Source organism: Apium graveolens, chromosome 6, assembly GCF_009905375.1.
Source record: "Apium graveolens cultivar Ventura chromosome 6, ASM990537v1, whole genome shotgun sequence".
Lineage (NCBI taxonomy): Eukaryota > Viridiplantae > Streptophyta > Magnoliopsida > Apiales > Apiaceae > Apium > Apium graveolens.
Genome location: NC_133652.1, coordinates 286,480,887 through 286,490,022, shown reverse-complemented (window position 1 = coordinate 286,490,022; position 9,136 = coordinate 286,480,887). Strand labels below are relative to the sequence as shown.

At 35.0% G+C, this 9,136-nt stretch overlaps 1 non-coding gene across 1 annotated transcript; it reads left to right on the top strand.

The window, feature by feature from the left end:
* Positions 1-485: 485 nt before the first annotated feature.
* LOC141669479 (small nucleolar RNA R71) lies at positions 486-592 on the top strand. Its single transcript, XR_012553763.1, has one exon. It is a non-coding gene; the product is annotated as a small nucleolar RNA R71 (small nucleolar RNA).
* The last annotated feature ends 8,544 nt before the right edge of the window (positions 593-9,136 follow it).

Genomic DNA, 9,136 nt, shown 5'->3' with positions numbered 1-9,136 from the left:
CTCCTTGCTGATATGGTGGCTGAATAGCATTCTGGTTATTTCCCCAGCTGAAATTTGGATGATTTCTGTTGTTAGGATGATAGGTCGCTGGCACAGGCTGCTGTTGTCGCTGATAATTATTCACATACTGAACAGATTCGTTGACAAGAGAACACTGATCCGTAGCATGAGAACCTACACAAAGCTCACAAACCATAGCTATTTGATTAACTCCATACGTAGCCAGAGAATCAACCTTCATTGATAGCGCTTGGAGCTGGGCTGCAATAGCGGTGGCTGCATCAACTTCCAGAATACCTGCGACCTTGCCTGACGTCATCCTCTGAGTTGGGTTTTGATGCTCGTTTGCAGCCATTATCTCTATAAGATTATACGCCTTAGTATATCTTTTAGCCCATAAGGCTCCTCCCGCTGCTGCATCAAGCATGGGCCGAGATTGGGCCCCCAAACCATTATAAAATCCAGTGATTACCATCCAATCCGGCATTCCATGATGTGGACATTTTCTCAACATTTCCTTGTAGCGTTCCCAAGCCTCGCACATAGATTCTGTAGGTTGCTGCGCAAACTGAGTAAGAGCACTCCTCATAGCAGCAGTCTTTGCCATTGGATAAAACTTCACCAGAAACTTTTGTGCAAGATCTTGCCACATAGTGATGGACCCAGCTGGTTCAGAATGTAACCAGTCTTTAGCCTTATCCCTCAGTGAGAATGGGAAAAGCCTCAACTTGATAGCCTCATCAGTCATGCCATTATACTTAAAAGTGCTGCAGATCTCGACAAAATTCCTTATGTGCATGTTGGGGTCTTCAGTTGCCGCTCCTCCAAAAGAAATAGAATTCTGCACCATCTGAATAGTGCCCGGCTTGATTTCAAAGGTGTTAGCTTGAATAGTCGGATGAAGGATGCTTGACTGAATGTCATCAATTTTAGGCCGAGAAAAATCCATAAGAGCTGGATCAGCTTGAACAATACGATCTCCCATGTTTACTGGTTCTTTCTGCTCAGTTCCTGAATCCGAATCCTCAAAATCTAACTTCTCCGGAGTATCAAGAACTTCGTCTTTCTCCTCAGCTGTATCTAAGGTCCTCTTGCGAGCACGAGAACGAGTTTGCATAAACGCTTGCTAAAGTACCTGAAACACAACCGAAAAGAGTAATTAACTACTACATCCTAATCACTGAGTCCTAATGACCAATGATGGTAAGTACATAAACTAAACAAATACGCCGAGTCCCCGGCAGCGGCGCCAAAAACTTGTTAGGGCGAAAACACGCACTAATATTCACGCAAGTATACGCGTTCGCAAGTAATATAGAATACTTTCTAGTTCGTTCCCTCAGAGACTCAGACTAATTTATTATCTAATTTAACTCACTCACCAATGTATGACTACTTCTCAATGTTAAGATAATAACACTTAAAATTATTGATTAAATATTAACTATAATTAACTACTTAATTAACCACTTAACTAACACTTCAATTTATCAATAATAAAACACTCATGAGATCACAACTTCATTATTACTTCCTTCTATAGCCATTGTTATTACCTTTAGCATGTGACAGTGATGACATTAATCGAATAACACGAAACTGATAAAAGCCAACTTTCATTGTACTAATACCATTCTACCAAACATCCACAATTAAGATAGAAGTTGAATAGTCATCAATTATGTTGAGTTCCTATATGTCTACAGAAATTGACAACACAACGATTTAAGCACAAGTTATTCCTTTTGATTACATAGGGCAAATAAAACTGTTAGAATTACCCACTAATCATGCTCAACGTACATGAACCTATGCTAGCATGGCAAGTTCTAAATCTCAAGATCCACCGTCGCTTCACAAGAGATTAACACCCTATCTTATATGTTCGCGACGCACATAAGACGAATACGCACAACCAATACTAGATATCATGCAATCATCACACACTAAAGTATTAAACAATTAACTAAAGAATTCCATAATAAATCCGTTGCAACCCCATGATCACGATTAGCCCATAATAGAACTTATCGCCATCATGGGTTCATATGAAATCATAACAAACAACACAAGAAAATAATAACTAAACTAATTATATTAAAACAGAGTACGTCACAAGAGTAAATAAGTCAAAGCAAGAAAACTAGCATCCAACGTTACAACGAAACAAGAATCACAAGAAAATATGTTTCCTCTTCGCTGCAGTGTGCTAAATTGGTCTTCTTCCTTATCTCCTTCGCTTCTTGCGCAAAACACAATCTAAAACATAATATCCTTCATTCTCTCTGTGAAAACGTCTCAAATCTACTTATATAATAGTCCCATAAAACTCAGATTACATAGAAGTTGGAAGCCAAATAGAAGTAGAAGTCTAAAATAATTTATCCTTTTCCCCAACCCTGCGCGGCCGCTCAGCATTTCTGCGCGGGCGCGCAAGGCTGCTGCGCGGCCGCTCAGCATTGCTGCGCGGGCGCGCAGGACCCTACTGGAAAAAATCCAGATTTGCTCCGTTTCTTCGCCGTAATCTGCCCGTTCTTTTCCTCTCGCAATGGTGAACACATGCCAAGGCTTATTCTTGATGATTCCTCCTCCGAAATGCAACTAATACCCTGAAATGCATAAACACTAGAAAAACGCATCAAATACACAAAATACTTGATTTCAAGACACCAATTTAAGCCATTTTAAGACGTTCTAAGTGGTATAAAATGCCACTTATCAGGAATTTTTGGTGTCTTTTGTTATATGCATGATAAATTAAGTGAATTTATTTGCTAAATGTGCATATATGAATATATATCATTGTCATCATTGCAAATCAGTCTAGGGGAGACGCGCCTTAATAAGACATCTTTTGGTTAAATCATTACGTTAACTCTACACTTAATAATTGATCAGTCTCCTAGTCCTTTGATATTCCTTTTCTCTCTCAGTTATTTAAACCATCATTCTCATTCAGTCAAATCATCTTTTCTTAAACACAAAACACTCTCCTCACTATTGTTTCTCATATCCCTTTCTTCTCAAACGATGGCGCATTTCAACTAGTTTTACAACCATTTCACTAATATTGTGACTATCTTTCATGATGGAATGCAAACTCCGTACCACATCAATGCCATCTCAAACTACATCTGGATTCAACTTCCAGAAGTCATCAAAAATGACTTTCTGGGATTCCAAAAAGATCTTCATCTCTACACTCTTCGACAGCAAGAGAGAATCATTCGTCTTGCTGTCCTCTTTGTTGAAAGCAGGAAGAAGCACTAAACATTCTACGACTGTTTCTCTTCACCATCAACTTAGTCAGGCTTCTTAGACCAAGGCTGTTGATGTTTTTCTATTAAACTAGGATTTTCTTGTAATCATCTATGCATGTAATCAAAAAAAAATCATGAAATGTACTCTCTTGAATTATTAATGAAGTTTTGTTTATTTTGCTTACAAGACCTAATCTATGATCTTTAGTTGTGTATGCATGTGTTTGTTCTTAATTGTAGCCAGTTAATCTCTACATCACACTATTAATATCTATCTTTTGATGATTCTTGAGATTAAAATTATGGTTTTCTGATAAGCTTGAGCTGTTTTGACAAACACTGATGAATTTGAATTGATAAATCCTGACGTTGTCAAATCCTGACAGATAAGAGGTACCAAATACTGATGACAGGTCAACTTATTTTCATTTAGAATATTATTGAAAAATGATTTCTAAATTGTTTAATGCTGAAAAAGAGATTGTCTTTTTAATTATTGTTTAAAAGTGGATAAACTGTTGAACAAAGTCACACAACGATTTACTACAAGAGCGTTCTTTGTTACTGATTCTGCACATTACTCCACTTTCCACTCCAATTCCTCAGTAATTATCCTCTATCAGAAGTCTAATTGTAATATCTGGGACATAGCGTGTAATTATTTTTATTGATAAATGATTATTATGTGATTATTATGTCATTTTTTGGTGAATTATCTGATGCTTGGTGTTATTATGTGGATGTTTATATGTGGTAAAGTATAAGTATGTTAATTTTATTATGTACAGAATAAAATATAGATGATTAAGGTAATTTTCCGGTAATTTTTGGAGTGTTATATGATTTTTTATTGATTTATGAATTTATTAATTATTTTCTGAATAATTACAAAATCATTTTCTAAAGCCGGGAATTGTCCAACCTCAACCGTTTTTACGTTTTTAATCTGATAATTTCAAACATTTTCCGTGTTTTGACTTTTTCGATCCGGATAACGGTTTGACCCGTGCGCGGCCCGACGCAAAATTTTCGATACGATAACCCTTTTCGATAACATTATCTTCGTACAAAGAGTTTTATAAAAGCCTGGTTTTGATAATTATCCAAAACAGGATAATGCTTATCCAAAACAGGATAATGCTTATCCAAAACAGGATAATGTTTATCCAAAACGTTATCCGATAGGATCGTTTTTATAGTTACTTAGCGGCTAAGAAACGTATTTACCCATCCAATACGATCCAGAACGTACTAATATTGCGTAAATATAAATAGCCAATACAGTATTGTATTTTTTTACAGATAATCATTTGCAAACAGTAAAACTATATAGTTTCTAAAGAAAAACCTTAAAATTCATCCCGTTCTTCATAATCAAACGCACAAACGAAGGCGTTAACGAACTCCGATTCGGGCGTGCAATATATGAAATGAAAGCTCTCGAAAAGTTCTTTCATAATCAATCATCCATTTTAGTGCAGAAATCAAGGTGAGTTTCTTATTTAATTAATTTAATTCAAATTATTTAGTAATTAAATAGGAATTTTTGTTCTTGATGTTGTTTGTGTGATTTGATGCTAGAAACATGTAGATCTTTTCTTCCTGGTCATTTTGGTATATTATATGTCAAAAACCGAGTTCAATAACATATAGAAATTGATGTTTGATTTTGGAAAACTGAAATTAGGGTTTTGAATGTTTGAATGTTCTTAATCAGAATTGGGAACTTTTAATTCGTTGATTCTGGGTGGAATTAAGTGATACCAGTCAATAGATCGTGCAAAGAGATAGTGATTCATGTGTTTGATTGTGATTTTCAACCCCTGGAAGGGCTTCGCCGGAAAATTGAAGCTCCGGCGGTGTTCTTGATTTCTCGGCTAAAATCCGAGCAATACAGAGTTAGTCGATAAAAATAAAGGTCAGGAATCGATTGAGGAGAAGCGAAATATCCGATCTGCACCTTATGGAGCCGTTCTGGACTCGAAATTATTTTATTAATTAATTTTAATTAGTTCTTAATTATTTTAATTAATCGATTAATTTATAATTAATCGATTAATTTATAATTAATTGATTAATTAATTTTAGTTGATTTAATAATTAGATTTAATTTTTTTATTTTGATTTAAAAATTTTGAAAAATAGTTTCGAGCTTTAAAATATTATTTTAAGTTATTTTCAAGACTCGATAATTATTATAAAATTATTTTAAAGTCAGATTCAGGTGTTCGGACCCTATTATTTTATTATAAAATGATTCGAAGATCCATTTTAATTCCGAAACATATTCAAAAATTCGTATTAAATACCTGGAAAATCATTTTGACCCCGAATCTTCTTTAAAAAACTATTTTAATTGAATATCTTGCGTGTTATATGCCTATGTGGTTATTGTTTGACTGTTTTGGTCATAACTTTTAATCTGTAAATCGGATTTGGGTAAAACGAAGGATAGATAAAAGCTTATGACGTCTATGTGACGATTAGAATGGTATGAGGTTGAGTATTGATAGATGCTTGTGATGACTAGCAGAGTAAGCGAGGCATAGAAAAAGAAAGTTAGTGATCCGTAGATAGAATTGAAGCGTAGAAAGAGAAGGCAAGTGATTGACGAATAGAAGCAAGACATAGAAAAAGAAGGAAAGTGATTGATGAGTAGAACTGTTAGATGAGTACAAGTAAAGTTGGAAATCATCTATGATAAGGCAAGTCCTTCTGAACCTTTCTTCGAGATATATTGCAAATATTTCTGAACTTTCTCATAACATGTTGCTAGTATTGAAAATAAATCTTGTTTTATATTGCAAGCTAATACACCCTGGAATACCTATCACATCAAAGGTCAATACCCTGTATTATTATTGAACCATTATTCTTCAGATACTTGATTCTTCATCAGGTTTGAAGCCGTTCTTCATATTTACACCTTGATACACCCTGGTGATACCTATGAAATTTTTTATGCTCTGAGATAAATTCTTTATCAATGTTAATCATGATTCTATTTTTATTGAATTGCAATGGTTATTATATTGAATTGTTTTAGAATTAGATGGTTTTATAAATGTGGACCAGATTCGTGGTCAGACCAAATTCGTGGTCATATTAGGCCAATGCGTGCCTTGGATCCAGTATATAGAGCAAAGATGGGAGCCTTGCTCGGGGTTAGTGCGTGACTGATCATCAGCTTAACCTTGGTTTTTAAAAATGAAAAGAATATCCAATTCTAGTCATTGCTTATCCAGAAACTTGATTCTTCTGAATCATTTCAACTGATCATTGTTGAACCTCAAGTATTGCTATTGTGACTTGCTGAGCTAGTTAGCTCACTCTTGCAAATCTGTTTATGTTATTTTATAGTTGAAAAGGAAATTGTTGGTAATGAGAATTCCCAGTCCAGTGTGCGAGCTAGGATTCCAGGATAAGATGGACCGAGTTAGCAGGAGCTTTACAATGTAGATGAGTTATGTAAGATTTTAAGAATGGTATCATTATCAGTTGTAAGCGGAACTAGTTGGGATTTGGTACGATGTAATAAAAGTTAAGGTTGTGGCTTGTTTTCATACTTTAACTTGTTGCGATCCATGGTTATAGTAAATAGGGTCTTTACATATATTACTTTTATAAGAAGGTATATATATTGAGTGTGTGTGTGTGTTGTGAACCCCAAACTTCTGACCCGGGTTTGGAGGGCGTCACACTAATTCACTAAGCTTTCTTCTCCAAGTGTGTTATATACAACTAAGTTTTGCAAACTTATTTTTGCACAAGAACCTCTATGATACATATTATCATACACATAGCCTCACTATTCACATCTAACGAACATCTTTCCTCAACACCTACAAACATCATGTCATCTTCTGAGCTTTCACCCTTCTTCAGTCAAAATACTATTATTCATGGTAATGCTTTTAGAACCAATAACTACTTGGCTCTACTTACACATCAACAGTTTCCTCAATCTTTTCATGATATACAGGATTTCTTACTCCAATATCCAATTGGATATGCTCTCACAAGTCCTACTAAGGTATCATACAGGGCTGTAATGCAGGTATGGGATATAACTCTAGTTAATGCCATAAATACTGGTTTCTCGTTTGAATTTAAGGGACGCATGTATGAGGTTGATGCTGATGTTTGTAATAACCCCAAAAATTTTGGACTTTTTGTAAACCTTATGAATTGTGATTTTGTTGAATAAGAAAACTTTTCATGCCACACTATGTAGCAGTTCTTTTATTGATATTCTGAGATCTTATTAGTACTCTATATGGTATATAAGTGTATGTAAAGATCGTCAGAATCCAAATTCGAACACTTTAATTTTTCCCGAAAATCCACCAGATACCGAAAGAATTGAGTATAAGGTAACATGATTAAAAGGATTTAAATTCAAGGATTATAAGAGAGGATCATAAAAGCAATATAATATATGGAGAAAGGTTAAGGGAACCCAAGTAATAAGATTCCGGATATGATCCCTCAAACGATTAGCAAGAACAAACGATAAACGAGTCGTAAAACAATTAAACGACAAGTAATGCAAGAGAGATTAATGCAAGGATTATGGATGATAATTAAGCAATTAAGCAAGGATTAGCATAAGAAGATGCTTCCACCACCAAGTGATGACAAGTGACAAAGGATGAAGTCACCAAGATGATGCCATGCTTAGTCATACTCCACTCACTTTAATTAACCAACAAATCATCTAAATATCCCATTCACTTCATTTTCCACCACAAAAACATTCAACAAAGAAAACACTCTCCCAAGAACATCTAGCTCTCGGCTTCTTCATCTTTTCAAGGAGAAAAAATTCCAAAAATCAAGATTCTAGCTTTGTTAAATTGCAAGGTAATTACCCAAGGTCCCTTATGATTAGATAAGCATATCCTAGGAGTTTAAGCTTCTATTTCTTCATGAATCTCTTCCAATAAATCAAGGAAGAAGATGATGAATAGTGTTTTCAAGATTACTAACTTTATTTTCTTTGATTTCCTTTAAGATCCAAGCATTCCTAAGCTATCTCAAGGCTTCCTAGCTACTCTAATCACTCCAAGGAAGGTATAACCCCTCCAAACCCTAACTTTACTTTGAGTATTAGGTTTGGTTTTGTTTGTTATAGTTCATGAGAGCATGATTCATGTATATTTAGAGTTTGGTTGGATTTGTAATGAGTTTGAGTTGTAGATCTTGGTTATTGGTTAATGAACCTTAGTATGGTTAGTAACTTTTGTTTGTGATTGAATGAGTTGGATAAAACATGAAGTAATGGACTGATGTAGTGAGGTTTGGATGGATTTTGGTTGTAATGTTGGTTGTAAGTTGGTTTCTGATTGATTTGGAGTAGTATAAACTTTGGTAATCGCATAAACATAGCCGTCGTAATGCTCGATTTACCATAGACTGTTTTTGTTCTTAACTTCAGAACCCCATGTTTAGATAGATCATGTTACGAGCTTCGTTTTGATATGTGGTTTGCTTTAATCTGATGTACGGTTTAGGAGAAACGACCGTTTTAAGTAACAGCGTTTCGCCAACGAACCATTTCCCCTCACCTTACTTTGAAACCTTGGTTAAGGTCCTTAAATGACTAATTGGAGTATGAAACAATTATTTAAGGTTAATAGGTCAGTTGGTAGATTATTCGCGAAAATGTCGCCTTAAAATTCATAACGGTTAATTTATTAAAAATGGTGGAGCCGAGGGTACTCGAGCGACTTATGTGAATCATTAAGCGTATAAGCGACCTTATGAGAACGTTAGAGTCTAATTGGTTAAAGTCTAGTTTCTTAAGCGACTTTGGTTTAATTCCAACTTATATGTTGTTTATAGGTTACCAGACTCGTCCCAGGCCTTTTACCACC